Here is a 21,921-nt window from a genome sequence, read left to right as displayed (position 1 = left end):
TAGCGTTGGGCCGGTTGGTCGGCCTTGCACTTGTTGTTCTGCTGGTGCTGCTGCCGGCTACTCTCGCCAGCCGGCTTCGGAGGAGGAACCGGCTTTGCCTTGTCGGCTTCATCCAGTGCCACCTCGATCTTCATGGCGGACTCGGCATTGGCGTACTTGTCCACCGTTACCATGAGCGCGGCCATGGTGGCCGGTGATACGCCTCCGTCGTATCTATAATTTTTGATTTTTCCATGCCAATATTATTCAACTTTCATATACTTTTGGCAACTTTTCATACTATTTTGGGGACTAACATATTGATCCAGTTCCCAGTGCAAGTTCCTGTTTGTTGCATGTTTTATGTTTCGCAGAAACCCAATATCAAACAGAATCCAAACGGGATAAAAATGGATGGAGAATTATTTTGGAATATTTAGGATTTTCCGGAGGAAGAATCAACGCGAAACGATGCCCGAGGTGGCCACGAGACAGGGGAGCGCGCCCTCCCCCTGGGAGTGCCTGGCACTCTCGTGGGCCACCCGTAAGGTGGTTGATGCTCTTCTTTTTCCGCAAGAAAGCTAATTCTATGAGAAAAATCTGGGTGAAAGATTCACCCCAATCGGAGTTACGGAACTCCAGATATAAAAGAAACGGTGAAGGGGCAGAATCTGAGAATGCAGAAACAGAGAGAGACAGAGAGACAGATCCAATCTCGGAGGGGCTCTCACCCCTCACACGCCATGGGAGCCAAGGACCAGAGGGAAAACCCTTCTCCCATTTAGGGAGAAGGTCAAGGAAGAAGAAGAACAAGTGGGGTTCTCTCCCCCTTGTTTCCGGTGGCGCCGGAACGCCACCGGGGGCCATCATCATCACCGCGATCTTCACCAACAACTTCACCGCCTTCATCACCAACTCTTCCCCCCTCTATGCAGGGGTGTAACCCCTCTCTTACCCGCTGTAATCTCTACTTAAACATGGTGCTCAACTCTATATATTATTTCCCTATGATGTATGGCTATCTTATGATGTTTGAGTAGATCCATTTTGTCCCATGGGTTAATTGATGATCATGATTGGTTTGAGTTGCATGTTTTATAATGGTGTTGTCCTATGGTGCTCTCCGTGTCACGCACGCGTGAGGGATTCCCGCTGTAGGGTTTGCAATATGTTTATGATTTGCTTATGGTGGGTGGCGTGAGTGAACAGAAGCACATACCCGAGTAAGTAGGTTGTTTGCGTATGGCATAAAGGGGATTTGATGCTTTAATGCTATGGTTGGGTTTTACCTTAATGATTTTTAGTAGTTGTGGATGCTTGCTAGAGTTCCAATCATAAGTGCATATGATCCAAAAAGAGAAAGTATGTTAGCTTATGCCTCTCCCTCAAATAAAATTGCAATAGTGATTACCGGTCTAGTTATCGATTGCCTTGGACAAATAACTTTCTCGTAACAAAAAGCTCTCTACTAATACTTACTTTATTGCTTCTTTATCTAAACAGCCCCTAGTTTATATTTAGGTGCTCTTTATTATCTTGCAAAGTTATCCAACAACACCTACAAAGTACTTCTAGTTTCATACTTGTTCTTGGTAAAGTGAACGTCAAGCGTGCATAGAGTTGTATCGGTGGTTGATAGAACTTGAGGGAATATTTATTCTACCTTTAGCTCCTCGTTGGGTTCGACACTCTTACTTATCGAAAACTATTGCGATCCCCTACACTTGTCGGTTATCAAGACCTTTTTCTGGCACCGTTGCTGGGGAGTCATACTGTGGGCTGAATATTCTCATGTGTGCTTGTTTGCTTTATCACTAAGTAATTTTTATTTGCTGTTCTTAGTTGTTTTCTATCTTTAGTCATGGGTAGGAAACGCAAAATACCAAAAAAATAGTTGTACCTACTGAACCAATGGTTGAAGAACCACTCAAAATCTATCACACCCCTGAAGCTTTCTACTTGGATCATCTTTGATCCCTTTGTGCTCGTGCTGAAACCCCAACTAGCTTAGTTGAGGGAAAATCTTTAGATGAGCATGCTTGTTATGTGCGACACCGTATATCTGAAAAAGGGAAACTTTTACTGGATCAAATTCATCGTTTGCAATGCTATGCTTGGAATTTATGTGAAATATATCATGTTACTTGTTGTATTGAAAACCCTAAGAAACACCTTCCCTACCAATGTGAGTTTATTGATAATGGAATCGTATCTTCGTATGCTAAGGGTGTTTATAATTACTATAATGTTCAACAAATTGAAGAATTTGTTGCTTTTAAGGGTGCTTATGAAATTGCTTCTTTGATTGAAAAGTATGATGCCACTCTTTGCAAATCTGAAAATTTTGCCATACTTGAATATTGTTATAATAATTATGCTTCTAATGCCTATGTTAAAGTATATATTGAGAAATTCTCCGTTGTCCAAGAAGAGTCTAATATTTTGCAGGAAGCTATGGAAGAAGAAATTGATGAAGCTGTGAGCTCATTGGATGAAAAAGATGATGAGGAGAGTGAAGAACAAAAGGAGGAAGAGCGGATTGATCACCCGTGCCCACCTTCTAATGAGAGTAACTCTTCAACTCATACATTGTTTAATTCCCCTTCGTGCTTACCGAAGGATGATTGCTATGATCCCGTTGATTCTCTTGAAATATCCCTTTTTGATGATGCTTGATATGCTTGTGGCCAAGATTCCAATATGAATTATGCTTATGGAGATGAACTTGCTATAGTTCCTTATGTTAAACATGAAACTGTTGCTATTGCACCCACGCATGATAGTCCTATTATCTTTTTGAATTCTTCTGACTACACTATATCGGAGAAGTTTGTGCTTATTAAGGATTATATTGATGGGTTGCCTTTTACCGTTGCACATGATGATTTTGATAGATATAATATGCATGTGCTTGCTGCTCCTACTTGCAATTATTATGAGAGAGGAACCATATCTCCACCTCTCTATGTTTCCAATATGATTAAATTGCAAGAAACTGCTTATACTATGCATTGGCCTTTACTATGTGTGCATGAATTGTTCTTTTATGACATGCCGATGCATAGGAAGAGGGTTAGTGTCGGCGTCAAAACCGGCGGATCTCGGGTAGGGGGTCCCGAACTATGCGTCTAGGCGGATGGTAACAGGAGACAAGGGACACGATGTTTTTACCCAGGTTCGGGCCCTCTCGATGGAGGTAAAACCCTACTCCTGCTTGATTAATATTGATGATATGGGTAGTACAAGAGTTGATCTACCACGAGATCAGAGAGGCTAAACCCTAGAAGCTAGCCTATGGTATGATTGTTGTTCGTCCTATGGACTAAAACTCTCTGTTTTATATAGACACCGGAGAGGGCTAGGGTTACATAGAGTCGGTTACAATGGGAGGAGATCTTCATATCGAATCGCCAAGCTTGCCTTCCACGCCAAGGAAAGTCCTATCCGGACACGGGATGAAGTCTTCAATCTTGTATCTTCATAGTCCGGGAGTCCGGCCAAAGGTCATAGTCCGGCCATCCGGACACCCCCTAATCCAGGACTCCCTCAGTAGCCCCTGAACCAGGCTTCAATGACGACGAGTCCGGCGTGCAAATTTATCTTCAGCATTGCAAGGCGGGTTCCTCCTCCAAATACTTCATAGAAGATGTTGAACACAAGGATAGTGTCTGGCTCTGCAAAATAAGTTCCACATACCACCGTAGAGAGAATAATATCTGCACAAATCTAATCTGCGGACGTATTCCGTAGCATGACATCACGCCACGGCCAAGCCTTTATTCGAATCATTTTACTGTTCCACCTCAGCGCGTTTAGTGAGGCGGTTTCCTTGGCACGTCTTATCAAAGCAGAGATCGTGTCCCCTTATTCCGGGATTCTCATCAATACGGGCGTGGGTAACCCAACCGCGCCATTAACCGCGGCGCTTGGGAGATAAGAGAGTTTTATTAGGCTGGTGGGGGCTTATAGTTTCGGCCGCCCATATAAGAGGATAAGGATCCACCCTTTCCATTTACGCCTTCTTCCTCCTTTGCTTATCCATTCCTGCGCACTCGAGCTCCAGCGCCCAAGTCCGCACTTCCCACCTCAACCTTCTCCAATCATGTCCGGAGCGGGAGGTAGATGGATGGCCTCCTCCGTCACTGAGGGGCAAATCAAAAAGTTGAGGAAGGCCGGATACTTGTCTGACGACATCGCGCACCGGCTTCCAGATGAGGGGCAACTTATCCCCACCCCTGGGCCCCATGAGAGGGTCGTATTTCTCCCCCATTTCCTCCGCGGACTGGGATTTCCCCTTCACCCGTTCGTCCGGGGGCTCATGTTCTACTATGGCCTGGACTTCCACGATCTGGCCCCGCACTTCATCCTCAGCATCTTGGCGTTTATCGTTGTGTGTGAGGCCTTCCTCTGCATCCAGCCTCACTTTGGCCTATGGCTGAAGATCTTCAGCGTCAAGCCGAAGGTCGTGGGCGGCTGCCAAGCGGAGTGCGGAGGCGCCATGGTGGGCAAGATAGCCAACGTTACATGGCTCGAGGGCACCTTCGTAGAGACCATCAAAGTGTGGCAATCGGGGTGGTTCTTGGAAGGAGACGGGCATGTTGTGGGGTAGTCCGGAAGAGGTAACCGGATTCCAAACCTGCGTTCGAGACCTGGTGAACAAGAAGGTTAAGCTTGTCAACGTAGTCCAGGTCATGCTCTTCCGCCGGATCCTCCCGTGTCAACGACAGGCCTTCACGTTGTGGGAGTTCGACCCAGCCCAGCACCAGACTCTGTCTCGGCTTTTCGACACAAAGCACGAGGACGCTTGGAAGGTGCTATTCAAGAGCTTTGAGGTCTCCCCACCCGTCACCGAGGATCGTGGATTCTGCGCCAAGCGCCAAGCCACCGAAGTAAGCTTGCTTTTAGTCCTTCACGGGACACTTGATTTTCATAGTTTGATTCCATGTAGGATCTAAACTCCTGCTCCTTTGACAGGACTGGAAGAGGACATCCGGATAGTTTGACTGTCCGGCCCCTTTGCCCGAAGGCCCAGCAGACGCACGCTTGACGAAGCTGCTGGTTCCGGCACCTCACATGGTGCCGGAGAAGAAGGCCAAGAAGAAGGCCACGGGGACCCGAAAGTGTTCCCGGCGCCTGGTGGTGTCGGATTCATCGCCTGACAACCCCGAAGCACCCTCCGCCTCTGAGGACGAGGAGGGGGAAGAAGAAGAAGCCTCTCCCCCTCCAACGGGGGGAGGAAAGAAACGGAAGGTCGCCCCCAACTAGGGAGGCCGGAGGGTCCAAGAAGGGGAGGACCCTTCTGCCGGACTACGCCTCTGATGCCAAAGACGGCGGGGAGGAATGGCCATCCAGGGTCAAGCCCCTGGCAAAATCATAAGTGTCCGGATACCAGAATAACTTATGGCGCTCCTCTAATGTATGGTACCTTCTGATGCCGAATTCAATCATGAAGTCGGCCCAAGGCTCAGCTCGGCGATTCGTCGAGCGGCTCCCTAGATTCTTCGGATGTGAATAGCGCTTCACTTCCGACGGCCTCCTCCCCTCTCCCTACGGACGACGCCGAGGTGGAGTCCCAAAAGGGACTAAACTAGGAGGAGGGGGTCCTGGAGGCGCCGCAAGGCGACCTCCCGGACTCCAGGCCCAAAGGGGGTAAAGCCCCAGAGGGATCTAAGTCCGGCCCCGGGCTGGACACCGCTCTGGAACCAACAAACGTTCCAGAGTCCGGTAGGCGGCGCCTTCGCAAGAAAGGCACACCTACGACGCCAGCGGCCTCCGTCCAACCGGAGACGCCGGACAATTTGCTGGAGGTGCTCAACGCGCCTCCATCGACAAGGAGCACCGCACTGTTATGAGTGTGGTGATTCAGAAGGTTCAGTCTGCCAAGAGCGGGCTGACAGAAGCCTGTACCAGCCTGCTAACAGGCTTTGAGGTGTGTATTCAAAACATATAAAAATGTTACCGCATAGATAGTAGCCCCTGATGCTCAGTTTGGTGTTCCGAAAGAAAAGCCGGACTGAGGATCTAAAAAGATATACGCAGGAGTCTAATATAAATATGTCAATATGCGAATGCAGGCTGCGCTGCTGACCTCTGCCGCACTGACTGCAGAGGTCAACGCATTGAAGCAGAACCTCGAGCGGTCCGAGAACAAGCTCGACCGTGCCAAGAAGCAGCTTGAGGACAAGGAGGGTATGTAATATCGTATGTAAATGTATATAGAAACACCTGGTTGCAAATAATGACAGGACCAACGTGAATTTTGTAGGGGCCACAACTCAGGTGGCAACCCTGAAGGAAGCGCTTTCCAAGGCCGAAGACAATGCGGCCATGGAGTGCTCAGAGCGAGAGAAGTAAGAGGCGCAGGCGGCGGAGGTGCGGCAAGAGCTCGATGCTCTTGTGAAAAAACATGAGAGGTTAGAGCTTGACTCGAAGACTCGGGAGTCCGAGCTTGCCTCGACACTTGAAAGCGCCAAATCTGCCAAGGCCGAAGCCCAAAAAGCCATCCAGGAGATTGAGGCGATGAAAAAGATTGCGGCGGGTAAGGCATTCTTTATGAAAAGCAAGCATGTGAAAGTAAATTACCTGTTACTTACCCGAATCCGGAGCTCTCCAGGAGCATTCGCAGATCTGCCCTGTAGTGTATCTGATGCCGCCGCATTCTACCGGGCCGAGGAAGGAAGCTCGACGGAGAAAGTGATCTGGTCCCAGTATGCTGAGGCCGGACACCCGGTGCCCTTGAGCGACCAGCTGAAGCAGCTGGTCGAGCTTCATAAGGCAGCTGAACAGGCCATGAAGGGCCTGATAGGCCGGCTTTGGCCTAGTGAGGTCTTGCCTTTGAGCTGGTGCGGCGGCTGGTGGATGCCTGTCCACGGCTTGAAGTTATCAAGCGTTTCGTGTGTATCGAGGGCGCCCGTAGGGCTTTTGCCCGTGCTAAAGTGCACTAGGGCAAGCTGGATGCTGAGAAGCTGGTGAAGGATGGGCCGCCGGAGGGGAAGGAGCATCGCAGGCCCGAGATGTATTATGAGGGCGTCCTGAAGGGTGCCCTTCTTGTGGCGGAGGAATGTACCATGGATGTAATTTTTGAGTAAACTCGCTCGTATTTGTCCCGTGCGCTGAAAACTTGTTCATATGCGCTGAGCAACGCTTTTTGAATTTAAAATATTACCTTCTGTGCGGCCGTTTATGAAATCTGAGAGATGCAAGTCGTCGGCTTCTACCCCCATGCCACGAGTGCTGGGGTGTTCGGGATAAACCTGAGTGCTCTTGTTCCCATTCTTGGGTCCATCTAGGGAGGCGCTCAGCACAACGAACAAGGCCATCGGACTTATAATGCTTTATCACTCTCACTTAGCCATAGAATTCTATAATTTTAAATTTTGGCGAAGCCCCTAGTATTCGGAAGGCCGAGTTCGGGGCGCTATCCACGCCTAGGCCAGATAAATCCGGCTCCTCGCTCTAAGCGGCATAAGTCTTTAGGGACTCGAAAAACCTCGCGAACAGCGACCAGTCTCTCGCACTATCATGAAGGTCAGTTTTAGCTTTCTCTACTGAGGTGTTATTCCAGCTCAACTGGGGCACAATCGCAGTAGTTCTCCCAGCGCTACCTTAGCCAACATTGCGGAACGTAAGGTACCAAAACATGGGAGCCGGGCAAACCCAACTATTGACCCAAGACATGATTCAGAGCCGATGCATATAGTGCTATAAGTTCGGGGTGCCGCACTCATGAGAGTGTTCGGTCTTCTCACACCGTATTATGGGGTGCTTAAGCCCCTGGTGTATTGGCCGTACCAAAGTGTACGGTTGCATAATGTCATGACTGAACATATTTGTATAAAAATAAATGAATACAATAATAGATAATAGCTATGTATTGTATATTAAAAAGGGCTGCTATGAAAGCAGAACGATACAAATAGTGTGATAGGCAAGAGATGGGGTTATTTGACATGTCCCCCCCAGGGGCAAGCTGCGAGATTTTAAGTAAAACAGGTATTTAGCTCGTTATAGAGACCACCTAGACACTTGACGTGGCTTGTTGTCTCCCTGGCTGTTGCATCGTGTGTTCGGCAAGTGTATTGCCGGACAGGCCTTCCGGATAGTTGGGTCCTGAAAGTATATATATAAAAAATATAAAAAAAAGGAAACGGCAGAATAGGGAGCCCCTAGTGCGGTTGAGCCGCATTCTAGGCGTGCCGTGGTTGTGCCCCTCCCCTTATGCCCATGGTATTTCCAAAGCGTAATTATGTGCGCGTGGTACCGCTATCGCCATCTAGCGAGGGCTGGGGTTGGGGCCGCATTGCTATGCTTGCTCGGAACGTGCCAGCCAGTTTTGTTGTAGGTTACTTCTGGCGCGCTTGACGTTGTCCGGACGTTTAACACCCGGATTGGAGAATTGCCTTGAGAGCTACTTTATACTTCCGCTGCCAGGGCCGCCGTGTGCTCCTCCGTTCGGAGAGAGCGTTTGGTGTTTCCATTGACCATGATGACTCCGCGAGGGCCTGGCATCTTGAGCTTGAGATATGCGTAGTGTGGCACCGCGTTGAATTTTGCGAATGCGGTTCATCCGAGCAGGGCGTGATTGACACTGCGGAATGGGACTATGTTGAAGATTAACTCTTCGCTTCGGAAATTATCCGGGGATCCGAAGACCACTTCGAGTGTAACCGAGCCTGTACAGCTGGCTTCTACACCTGGTATGACGCCTTTAAAGGTTGTCTTTGTGGGTTTAATCCTTGAGGGATCTATACCCATTTTTTGCACTGTATCCTGATAAAGCAGGTTCAGGCTGCTGCCGCCGTCCATGAGGACTCTAGTGAGGTGAAATCCGTCAATGATTGGGTCTAGGACCAATGCGGCGAATCCGCCGTGACGAATGCTAGTGGGGTGGTCCCTTCAATCAAAAGTGATCGGGCAGGAGGACCATGGGTTGAACTTTGGGGCGACTAGCTCCAACACATAGATGTCCTTGAGAGCACGCTTCCGCTCCCTTTTGGGGATATGGGTTGTGTATATCATGTTCACCATCTGCACTTGCGGGGGAAGCCCTTCTGTCCTTTGTTGTTCGGCGGCCGGGGCTCCTCCTCGTCATTGCTATGCAGCCCCTTGTCTCTGGTTTCGGCACGTAACTTGCCTGCCTGCTTGAACACCCAACCATCCCTGTTGATGTGGTTGGCTGGTTGTTCGGGGGTGCCGTGTATCTGGCACGAGCGATCGAGTATCCGGTCTAAACTGGATGGGCCCGGAGGGTTTCTTTTGAATGGCTTCTTCCGCTGGCCGGGTTTAGAGCCTCTGAATCCGGCATTAACTGCCGTATCCTCAGTATTGTCGCCGTTAATGCGGCGCTTGTGCTTGTTGCGACGTGACCTTCCATTGTTGTCCTTGGTATCCGAATTGCCAGGGCTCTTGGTTATGTTATTGCTACGAGCTAGCCACTTGTCTTCTCCCGCGCAAAAGCGGGTCATTAGTGTCGTGAGGGCTGCCATAGATTTCGGCTTTTCCTATCCTAGGTGCCGGGCAAGCCATTCGTCTTGGATGTTGTGCCTGAAGGCTGCAAGGGCCTCTGCGTCCGGATAGTCGACTATTTGATTTTTCTTGGTTAGGAAAAGTGTCCAGAATTGTTTGGCCGATTCCTCTGGCTGCTGGATTATGTGGCTTAAGTCATCGGCCTCTGGTGGTCGCACATAAGTGCCCTGGAAGTTGTCAAGGAATGCGGATTCCAGGTCCTCCCAGCAACTAATTGACTCTGTTGGCAGGCTGTTAAGACAATGCCGAGCTGGTCCTTTAAGCTTGAGCGGGAGGTATTTGATGGTGTGTAGATCATCACCATGGGCCATGTGGATATGAAGGAGATAATCCTCGATCCATACCGCGGGATTTGTTGTGCCATCATATGATTCGATGTTTACGGGTTTAAAACCCTCGAGGATTTGATGATCTGTTACTTCATTTGTGAAGCATAGTGGGTGTGCGGCGCCCCTGTACTGGGCTATATTGCAACGTAGCTCGGATGAGCTTTGTCTGTTGTGTTCGGCCTGGCCGTATTTATCATATCCGGCGTGATGGTTATCGTCACGTGACGTGGGGTGCCCACACGATCCGTAGATTGATCTTGTTTGCCTTGCCTTATCCTCCAATATGTCTTGCAGGTCTGTTGCGTTTCCCCGTGCTCTAGTATTTTTGGAGCGGCGCTGGGGTGCGGCTTGAGTTGAGGGCCGAAAGGCCTCTCTGTCGCGGCCACGGGGTGGCCGATCGGGCCCATCGTACGCTGGTGATGTAGGTTTAGTTGCTTCCTCCTCTAGTTGGGGTAGCAGCCTGCGCTTTGGGTAGCTCTTGGAGGGGCATTTGAGTTTATACTCTTCGGCCGCCAGGACTTCAGTCCATCTGTCGGCTAGCAAGTCTTGGTCAGCTCTAAGTTGCTGCTGTTTTTTCTTGAGGCTGCTTGTTGTGGCCATAAGCCTGGGTTTGAAAACCTCTTGTTCGACGGGATCCTCTGGCACGACGAATTCATCATCGTCGAGGCTTGCCTCATCTTCGGAGGGAGGCATATAATTGTCGTCCTCGGACTCCCTGTCTGCCGCTCTCTCATGAGGGCTGGCTCCTTCGTCCTCCTGCGATGAATCCTGCTGGAAGGGGTTGTCTTCGGCACTGTCCGGAGTGTTGTTGTCTCCAGTGCCGGACTCGCCGTTTTTGCTTTGGCGGGATTTAGAGCGGCGCCGCTGATGTCGGTGCCGCTGATGTCGGCGCTTGGGTTGCTTCTTGGAGGGGTCATCCTCCATTTTTTCATTGCCATCCCCTGCTTTAGGGGTGTCCACCATGTATATGTCATATGACGAGGTGGCTTTCCAGTGCCCTATAGGTGCTGGTTCTTGGTCGTCTCCTTCATCGGCGTCCATACCGTCGATGTCTTCGGAGTCGAAGTCGAGCATGTCGGTTAGATTGTCGACAGTGGCTACAAAGTGGGTGGTGGGTGGGTTTCGAATTTCTTCGTCGTCCGCATCCCAGCCTTGCTGACCATAGTCCGGCCAGGGCTCTCCTGACAAAGAGAGAGACTTTAGTGAATCCAGGATGTCGCCAAAGGGCGAGTACTGAAAGACGTCTGTGGCGGTGAACTCCATGATCGGAGCCCAATTGGGTTCGATTGGAAGGGGTGCGGAAGATTCGGAGACCGAAAAGGAGTCCGGCACCTTGGAGTCACAGGCCTCACAAAGGACTAGGCCGGTATTCGGCTCAATCACCGTAGAAATCGCGGCTCCTGGGGCGGCGTCCAATCGTCCGTCCCCGACTGGCGTGGTCGGCTCCGAGCTAAGGGTCGGAGCGGACACCTGAGCGGCGCTCTGGGCGCTTTCCGGCAGCAGAGCTAGATCATGCCCACCGTGACAGTGCGACGCACTCGGCCGTGGATCGAATCCATCGAAGATCAAGTCCCCGCGGATGTCGGCCGTGTAGTTTAAGCTTCCAAATCTGACCTGATGGCCAGGGGCGTAGCTTTCGATCTGCTCCAGGTGGCCAAGCGAATTGGCCCGCAGTGCGAAGCCACCGAATACGAAGATCTGTACGGGGAGAAAAGTCTCACCCTGGATCGCGTCATGGTTGATGATCGAAGAAGCCATCGGGCCTAAAGGTGACAACACAGAGGAACTCTCAATGAAAGCACCAATGTCGGTGTCAAAACCGACGGATCTCGGGTACGGGGTCCCGAACTATGCGTCTAGGCGGATGGTAACAGGAGACAAGGGACACGATGTTTTTACCCAGGTTCGGGCCCTCTCGATGGAGGTAAAACCCAACTCCTTCTTGATTAATATTGATGATATGGGCAATACAAGAGTTGATCTACCACGAGATCAGAGAGGCTAAACCCTAGAAGCTAGCCTATGTTATGATTGTTGTTCGTCCTATGGACTAAAACTCTCTGTTTTATATAGACACCAGAGAGGGCTAGGGTTACACAGAGTCGGTAACAATGGGAGGAGATCTTCATATCGAATCGCCAAGCTTGCCTTCCACGCCAAGGAAAGTCCTATCCGGACACGGGACAAAGTCTTCAATCTTGTATCTTCATAGTCCGGGAGTCCAGCCAAAGGTCATAGTCCAGCCATCCGGACACCCCCTAATCCAGGACTCCCTCAGTTAGACTTCGTCATTACATGATATATGTTACTTTAAGCTCACTACTAAATCACAAATCATTGTTAATTAAAATTGGCTTTGGTATACCTTGGGATCCGGGTGGATCCATTACTTGAGCAATATATGCCTAGCTTAATGGCTTTAAAGAAAGCGCTGCCAGGGAGACAACCCAGAAGTTTTAGAGAGTCATTTATTTCTGTTGAGTGCTTTTATATAGTTTAAAAACAACAAAAATAAAGAGGGGAACCCATAATCTTTTCAAAAAGGAAAGTGAAAGTGAGAAAGACAAGCATTGTTGAAGTGGGAGAGCTCCTTCAACTTTGTTCATGCTCACGGAAACTTTGTGAATCTTGATTACATAAACTTTTCATAAAAATAATTATCTCCTTGTACAATTCCATTGTATTATAAAAATAATGTGCCAAGGTTTGCCTTTAAGATGTTTACAATGCTTGTTGGTTTGTGCGGTGCAGGACAGAAACTTTGGCTGTAGTGCGTGATTTTAAATTTTTAACTGGAACGTCAAACGGTTCTGATTATTTTTGCACTGTCTTTCTATACAAATTTTTTATTTTTCCTAATTTTGGTAGAATTTTGGGAGTACCATAAGTATGCTTAATGTTCAGATTGCTACAGAATGTTCTGTTTTTGACAGATTCTGTTTTTGATGCATAGTTTGCTTGTTTTGATGAATCTATCAATTTATATCAGTGGATTTAAGCCATGAAAAAGTTATATTACAGTAGACACAATGCAAAAAAAATATGAATTGGTTTGCAACAGTACTTAGAGTAGTGATTTGCTTTATTATACTAACGGATCTTACCGAGTTTTCTATTGAAGTTTTGTGTGGATGAAGTGTCTAATCGAGGATGTCTCAATATGAGGAAAAGGAAGAGAGGCAAGAGCTCAAGCTTGGGGATGCCCGAGGCACCCCAAGTAAATATTCAAGGAGACTCAAGCGTCTAATCTTGGGGATGCCCCAGAAGGCATCCCCTCTTTCTTCAACAAGTATCGGTATGTTTTCGTATTCGTTTCACTCATGCGATATGTGCAAGTCTTGGAGCGTCTTTTGCATTTAGTTTTCACTTTTCTTTTATGCACCATGCTGGTATGAGATAGTCCTTGGTTGATTTATAAAATGCTCATTGCACCTCACTTATATCTTTTGAGTATGGCTTTATAGAATGCTTCATGTGCTTCACTTATATCATTTGAAGTCTGGATTGCCTGTTTCTCTTCACACAGAAAACCGCCCCATTTGTAGAATGCTCTTTTGCTTCACTTATATTTGTTAGAGCATGGGCATATCTTTTGCAAAACAAATTAAACTCTCTTACTTCACTTATATCTATTTAGAGAGATGACATGAATTGGTCATTCACATGGTTAGTCATAAAATCCTACATAAACTTGTAGATCGCTGAATATGATATGTTTGATTCCTTGCAATAGTTTTGTGATATAAAGATGGCGATATTAGAGTCATGCTACTGGGTGGTTGTGGATTGTAGAGACACTTGTGTTGTGGTTTGCAAGTCTCGTAGCATGCACGTATGGTAACCGTTGTGTGACAAATTTGAAGCATGGGGTGTTTCTTTGATTGTCTTCCTTATGAGTAGCGGTCGGGGACGAGCGATGGTCTTTTCCTACCAATCTATCCCCCTAGGGGCATGCGTAGTAGTACTTTGCTTCGAGGGATAATAAACTTTTGCAATAAGTATATGAGTTCTTTATGACTAATATGAGTCCATGGATTATACACACTTTTACCTTTCCATCATTGCTAGCCTCTTCGTACCGTGCATTGCCCTTTCTCACCTCGAGAGTCGGTGCAAACTTCGCCGGTGCATGCAAACCCCGTGATATGATACGCTCTATCACACATAAGCCTCACTATATCTTCCTCAAAACAACCACCATACCTACCTATCACAGCATTTCCATAGCCATTCCGAGATATATTTCCATGGGCATATCTTTGTTCCAGTATCGAGTTGTAAGTAAATAAAAGTGTGATGATCATCATTATAGAGCATTGCCCCATGAAAAAAAAAGAAAAAAAAGGAAAGGCCAAAGAAGCCTAAATAAAAAAAGGGGGCCAAAGAAGCCCACCGAAAAAAAGAAAAAAAAGAAAAGAAAAGGGGCAATGTTACTATCCTTTTACCACACTTGTGCTTCAGAGTAGCACCATGTTCTTCATATAGAGAGTCTCCTACATTGTCACTTTCATATACTAGTGGGAATTTTCATTATAGAACTTGGCTTGTATATTCCAATGATGGGCTTCCTCAAATGCCCTAGGACTTCATGAGCAAGCAAGTTGGATGCACACCCACTTAGTTTTCAGTTTGAGCTTTCATACACTTATAGCTCTTAGTGCATACATTGCATGGCAAACCCTACTCTTCGCATTGACATCAATTGATGGGCATCTCCACCCGTTGATTAGCCGTGTCGATGTGAGACTTTCTCCCTTTTTGTCTTCTACAAATAAACCCCCACCATCATATTCTATTCCATATATAGTGCTATATCCATGGCTGATAACCCACAAGTGTAGGGGATCGCAACAGCTTTCGAGGGTGAAGTACAACCCAAATTTATTGATTCGACACAAGGGGAGCCAAAGAATATTCTTGAGTATTAGCAGTTGAGTTGTCAATTCAACCACACCTGGATAACTTAGTATCTGCAGCAAGGTATTTAGTAGCAAAGTAGTATGATAATAATGGTAACAATAGCAAAAGTAAATATAAATGTTTTTTGGTTTTTGTAGTAGTTGTAACAGCAGCAACGGAAAAGTAAATAAGCGAAGAACAATATATGAAAAAGCTCATAGGCAATGGATCAGTGATGGATAATTATGCCGGATGTGATTCCTCATGTAATAGCTATAACATAGGGTGACACAGAACTAGCTCCAGTTCATCAATGTAATGTAGGCATGTATTCCGTAAATAGTCATACGTGCTTATGGAAAAGAACTTGCATGACATCTTTTGTCCTACCCTCCCGTGGCAACGGGGTCCTAGCGGAAACTAAGGGATATTAAGGCCTCCTTTTAATAGAGAACCGGACCAAAGCATTAACACATAGTGAATACATGAACTCCTCAAACTATGGTCATCACCGAGAAGTATCCCGATTATTGTCACTTCGGGGTTGTCGGATCATAACACATAATAGGTGACTATAGACTTGCAAGATAGGATGAAGAACACACATATATTCATGAAAACATAATAGGTTCAGATCTGAAATCATGGCACTCGGCCCCTAGTGACAAGCATTAAGCATAGCAAAGTCATAGCAACATCAGTCTCAGAACATAGTGGATACTAGGGATCAAACCCTAACAAAACTAACTTGATTACATGGTAAATCTCATCCAACCCATCACCGTCCAGCAAGCCTACGATGGAATTACTCACACACGGCGGTGAGCATCATGAAATTGGTGATGGAGGATGGTTGATGATGACCACGGCGATGAACCCCCCTCTCCGGAGCCCCGAACGGACTCCAGATCAACCCTCCCGAGAGAGATTAGGGCTTGGAGGCGGCTCCGTGTCGTAAAATGTGATGAAACTTTCTCCCTGATTTTTTTCTCCGCAAGACGGAATATATGGAGTTGGAGTTGAGGTCGGTGGAGCTCCAGGGGGCCCACGAGATAGGGGGCGCGCCCCCTGTCTCGTGGACATGCCCTGGGCCCCCTGGTGTATTTCTTTAGCCCAGAAATTCTTATTAATTCCAAAAGGTGCCTCCGTGGATTTTCAGGACATTCTGAGAACTTTTCTTTTCTACACATAAAACAACATCATGGCAGTTCTGCTGAAAACAACGTCAGTCCGGGTTAGTTTCATTCAAATCATGCAAGTTAGAGTCCAAAACAAGGGCAAAAGTGTTTGGAAAAGTAGATACGTTGGAGACGTATCAACTCCCCCAAGCTTAAACCTTTGCTTGTCCTCAAGCAATTCAGTTGATATACTGAAAGTGATAAATAAAAACTTTTACAAACTCTGTTTGCTCTTGTTGTTGTAAACATGAAAAGCCATCATTCCAGTTTTAGCAAATATTATGAGCTAACCATACTCACAATAACACTTAGGTCTCGCAATTACCCATATCAATAACATAATCAGCTAGCGAGCCATAATAATAAAACTCGGATGACAACACTTTCTCAAAATAATTATAACATGATATAACAAAATGGTATCTCGCTAGCCCTTTCTGAGACTGCAAAACATAAATGCAGAGCACCTTTAAAGATCAAGGACTGACTAAACATTGTAATTCATGGTAAAAGAGATCTAGTCAAGTCATACCCAATATAAACCAATAGTAATGAATGCAAATGACAGTGTGCTCTCCAGCTGGTGCTTTTAATAAGAAGGGTGATGACCCAACATAAAAGTAAATAGATAGGCCCTTCGCAGAGGGAAGCAGGGATTTGTAGAGGTGCCAGAGCTCGATTTTAAAATAGAGATTGAATAACATTTTGAGCGGCATACTTTCGCTGTCAACGCAACATCTATGAGATGGCAGTATTTTCCATACTACATGCATTATAGGCAGTTCCCAAACAGAATGGTAAAGGTTTATACTCCCCCAACCACCAACAAGCATCAATCCATGCCTTGCTGGAAACAACGAGTGCCTCCAACTAATAACAGCCCTGGGGGAGTTTTGTTTAATTATATTGATTTTATTTGATATTTTTGGATCATGGGACTGGGCATCCCAGTTACCGGCCCTTTCTCGTGAATGAGGAGCGGAGTCCACTCCTCGTGAGAATAACCCACCTAGCATGGAAGATATAGGCAGCCCTAGTTGTAACATGAGCTGCTCGAGCATACAAAATAGAATTTCATTTGAAGGTTTGGAGTTTGGCACATACAAATTTACTTGGAACGGCAGATAGATACCGCATATAGGAAGGTATGGTGGACTCATATGGAACAACTTTGGGGTTTAAGGAATTTGGATGCACAAGCAGTATTCCCGCTTAGTACAGGTGAAGGCTAGCAAAAGACTGGGAAGCGACCAACTGAGAGCGACAACAGTCATAAACATGCATTAAAATTAATTCACACCGAATACAAACATGAGTAGGATATAATCCACCATGAACATAAATATCGTGAAGGCTATGTTGATTTGTTTCCACTACATGCGTGAACATGTGCCAAGTCGAGTCACTCAATTCATTTACAGGAGGATACCATCCCATCATACCACATCATAATCATTCTAATAACATGTTGGCATGCAAGGTAAACCATTATAACTCATAGCTAATAAAGCATGGCACAAGCAACTATAATCTCTAAATGTCATTGCAAATATGTTTACTCCATAATAGCTGACTCAGAAACGATGAACTCATCATATTTACAAAAACAAGAGAGGTCGAGTTCATACCAGCTTTTCTCATCCCAATAAGTCCATCATATATCGTCATTATTGCCTTTCACTTGCACAACCGAACGATGTGTATAATAATAAGTGTAAACGTGCATTGGACTAAGCTAGAATCTGCAAGCATTCAACTCAAGAGAGAAGACAAGTAATATGGGCTCTAAATTAAATAAACAATCATGCATATGAGAGCCACTAAGCATTTTCAATATGGTCTTCTCGACTTCCAAAGGAAAGAAAAGAAAAGAAAACTATTTACACGCGAAAGCTCCCAACAAGAAAGAAGAACTAGAAATCATTTTGGGTTTTCATTTTAATTCCTACTACAAGCATGGAAATTAAACTAACTATTTTTTTTGGTTTTTCTCAAGGTTTATCAAACACACAAGAAGAAAACTAGAAAAAGAAAATTTAAACTAGCATGGATAATACAATGAAAGAGTATGAGCACCGACGACTAGTATGTGAACATGAATGTAAAGTCGGTGAGAAATACATACTCCCCCAAGCTTAGGCTTTTGGCCTAAGTTGGTCTAATACGAAGGATTGCCTGGTTGATATCCATAAGTGAAATCGGGGTTGTACTGAGATGCACAGGCAACCGCCTCCTGAGCTGCAGCGTGTTGGCGAGCTGCCTCCACTCCCCTCTCGTATTCAGCTACTTCCTCCTTGGTGACAACATATCTTCCTTTTGCCTCATAATCAAAAAGGTAGGGAGCAGGAAGAGTAACAGGGACGACATTGCGTCTGTCATAGATTAGTCGATAATGGAGGAATTGTTCATTCCTCTCAAGAAAATGATGACTAAACATAGCTTCTTTATCCAAATAAATAGGAGGTATTATCATATCCCCCTCTCGTGGGGCTATACCAAGATAATTAGCCACACGGGTTGCATAAATCCCTCCAAAGAAATCTCCCTTTCTACTATTATTCTGCAACCTACGTGCAACTATTGCCCCCAAGTTATAACCTTTATAACCTAACACAGCACTCTTGAGGACACACAGATCAGGGACACACATGTGACATGCTTCATCCTTACCATTAATACATCTACCAATGAAGAGAGCAAAATAATGTATAGCAGGAAAATGAATGCTCCCTATGGTAGCTTGTGCTATGTCCCTAGATTCTCCCATAGTAATACTAGCAAGAAAATCTCTAAATTCAGATTTGTGAGGATCATTAATATTACCCCACTGCGGGAGTTTGCAAGCACTTGTGAAATCCTCTAAATCCATGGTATAAGATGTATCATAAATATCAAATATGACACTAGGAGAATTATGCACACAGTTATATTTAAACCTCCGCACAAAGGAATCAGTCAATTGATAGTACTGAGGACACTTATCTTGTAAGAAGTCCTCCAGCTCAGCATTACGCACATACGCGTCAAATTCCTCCTTAAAGCCTGCTCTAACCATAAAATCGTCGAATGGCCATTCACAAGCTCGTACATTCACGTCCCTCGGTAATGCAACATCTTGCTCACGTCTAGCAATCCTGGGCCCTTTCTTTACCAAGGAACCACCTTGGTACATTCTTCTAAGCATATTTCTTTTTCTGAAATAAATCTGAAACTTTTAGTAACTTCAAAATAAAAGTGCATAAAACTAAACAACATTGATAGCAACTACTCCTACAAGTGCCTAGAGCCTATATCATGCATTGGAATTGCTTGGGACCTCAAAAATTTAGCATGCAAGCTCAAGAACAAGGTCACCTATGCAGCAAAAATTTGCAATGAATAAAGCACTAGAACAAAAACTAATTGCACCAATGGAGGAGTCACATACCAAGCAACAATCTCCCAAAGCAGTTTTGTGGATGGAGCTTTGAGCAAGGAGATCGAAAATCGCAGCAAAACGAGCTAGAACTCGTGCTTGAGCTGGATGAGGATTTTTGTAACGTCCCGGATACAACTTTCCATATTCGTAACTCCAACTCTTGCCTTTTCCGGCTATGTGATTTATTATTACCTCCGTCGTTGGGTTTTTGTCTGTTGTTTTGCATTTTGTTCTTGTTATGCATCTCGTCTCATGTCATCATTCGCATTGCATCGGCATCGTTTTCATAAAACTTGCATCCGTTCGTAGTTGCCGATTCTCTCTTTGTCTCTATTGACCAATTGTCAGACCGCTTGTCTTCGTTGACCGTTCTGAGACCAACCACCTCCTTGCTCGCGATCGCCTTGTTTCTCGGCATAGTGCACAGACCCCTCGCGCGCGTCCGAAACCATCTTCCAAACCCGACCCGCACGGTCATGACCGTTGGATCCGGATCATCCCCTAACATCTACAAAACACCCCCGTTTTCTTAATTGGACTCCCTAACCTGTTTATTTTCCCGACCGTCTGATTTTAATCGGAGGGACGGATTAACCCCTGCCCTAACCCCTACCCTATTTCCCTACCTATATAAACTGTCCAACCCTAATTTTTAGGAGATCTGTCCCATCCTCCTCGTCACCGCCGCCACTCCACCTCCCACCTCGGGATCCCCTCCCGATCCAAATTCAATCCGACCAACTCCCTTGATTTTCGCCGCTGCCCAATCCACAACCTCCACTTCCCTTCCCGAGCTTCCCTCGATCCAACTCCTCCTCACCTGCTGCCTCCTCCCGCAGGCCTTCTAGCACCATGCCCCATCTCCTGCTCGTTCGAGCCACTGTCCAGGTTCTCCCGCAACGACCCAGCGCCGGCCTCCCACGCTCAGCCTCCTCCTCGCTGGTGCTTCCCCATCGAAGGTTCCCGGCCAGCAGCGACAGTCACTAGGAACCGCCCGTTCCTCCCTCTCCCTTCGTTTTTCCCCTGTATCTCGCTCTCTCTCAGAATCTCTCATCTCTCTCGTTTTCTCTTCGCAGGAAAGAAACCCTGGTACCTGCCACCTCGGGTTCCCTCTGCTTCGTCGCCGCCCAGGACCCTCACACTCGAGGCTGTCCTCCTTGTCCACGCGCCTCTGCTTCGCCAGAGACTGGCCTCGTCGCCGCCCAAGTCCACCGGGGCTTCAGCCATGCCCGTGCCCTCCTCCACGCGCTGCCCCGCCGGACCTCTCCTTCAGCCGAGCTCCTCTCCCTCGTGCGCCCGTCATCTTCGCTCCGGATCTGACTCCCTCCGCCTCGATCCGGTCGCTGCCGTTGCGCCAAGCTCCGCCGGCAAGCCCTGCCTCCGCTGCTTGCTTCTTCGACCCAGCCGCCAAGTCCGGCCGTGGCCGTCGCCCCTGCATCCTCTGCTTCGAGCAGGAGGATGAGTGCGCCGCCCCTGTTGCGTTGACCGTGCCCTACCTCGCCTCGATGTGCCTGCATGGCCCGCAGCCAGCGCCAGGCCCAGCCGAAGCCAAGCCTCTGCCTCCCCTTTCAACCGGCCTCCTCCTGCACTAACGGGCTGAAGCCCATGGGTGAGCACCCAGAGCCCTCCTCTTTGTTAGCCCAGCAGTTCAACCAGATTCGGCCCGTGTCTGTTTTTTTTTCAGACCTGTGATTTTAGCATTATCAAGTGAATTACTGTTTTCAGAAAAGTCCCTAGAGTTCATGCATTTAATAACTCACAAGTGGTGCATCAGATTTAAATAAACTATATATGTAAAATGCTTAGAATTTTGCGTAGATTAATAATTTGCAACTTTCACCCATGTTAAAATTGTTTAAATGTGTTGTTTGAATTAATTTGCATAAATGCCATGTTAAAATGTTTTATTTCATAACTAAATAACCGTAACTCGGTTTTAAATAATCTTTATATGTAAATGGGGTAGAAAAATGTCTAGTTTAACATGGTGCACTCATCTTGCATGTTTAAGAACTCTAAAATATGGTTTAGGACAGAACAGTACCAAATTCATAAATTGCACATGAGGATTTTCCGGAATTGTTGTTTGTTGTTCCGGCCTCATTTAAACTTGTCTAGATAGGTAGTTTTTCATATGCTTCACCCCTTGCCATGTTTAACAACATTTAATATTGTTTGGTAGCTTATACGAGATTAAACTAACTATGTCAATGTGGTGTTTTGTCAATATGCAACTCGTTGCATATTGAGCTCCACTTAAATTGTAGTGTTGTTTGTTGCACTTTGCCATGCCATGCCTCATTAAATCGGTCATGCATCATACTTGTTTGTGCATCATGCCATGTTTATGCTTGTGCATTTACCATGTTGTTTGTTTCTTTTCGGTGTTGCTTCTTAGTTCCGGTAATGTTGCGATTGTGAGGATTCGTTCGACTACTCCCGTTCGTCTTCTTCATGGACTCGTTCTTCTTCCTAGCGGGATTTCAGGCAAGATGACCGCTACCCTGGATCTCACTACTATCATTCTATGCTAGTTGCTTATTTCTATCGCTATGCTGCGCTTCCTATCACTTGTTCTTCAAGCCTTCCCAAA

The sequence above is a fragment of the Triticum aestivum genome, chromosome 4B (genome assembly GCF_018294505.1).
Source record: "Triticum aestivum cultivar Chinese Spring chromosome 4B, IWGSC CS RefSeq v2.1, whole genome shotgun sequence".
Lineage (NCBI taxonomy): Eukaryota > Viridiplantae > Streptophyta > Magnoliopsida > Poales > Poaceae > Triticum > Triticum aestivum.
Note: the sequence above shows the minus strand (reverse complement) of the source record.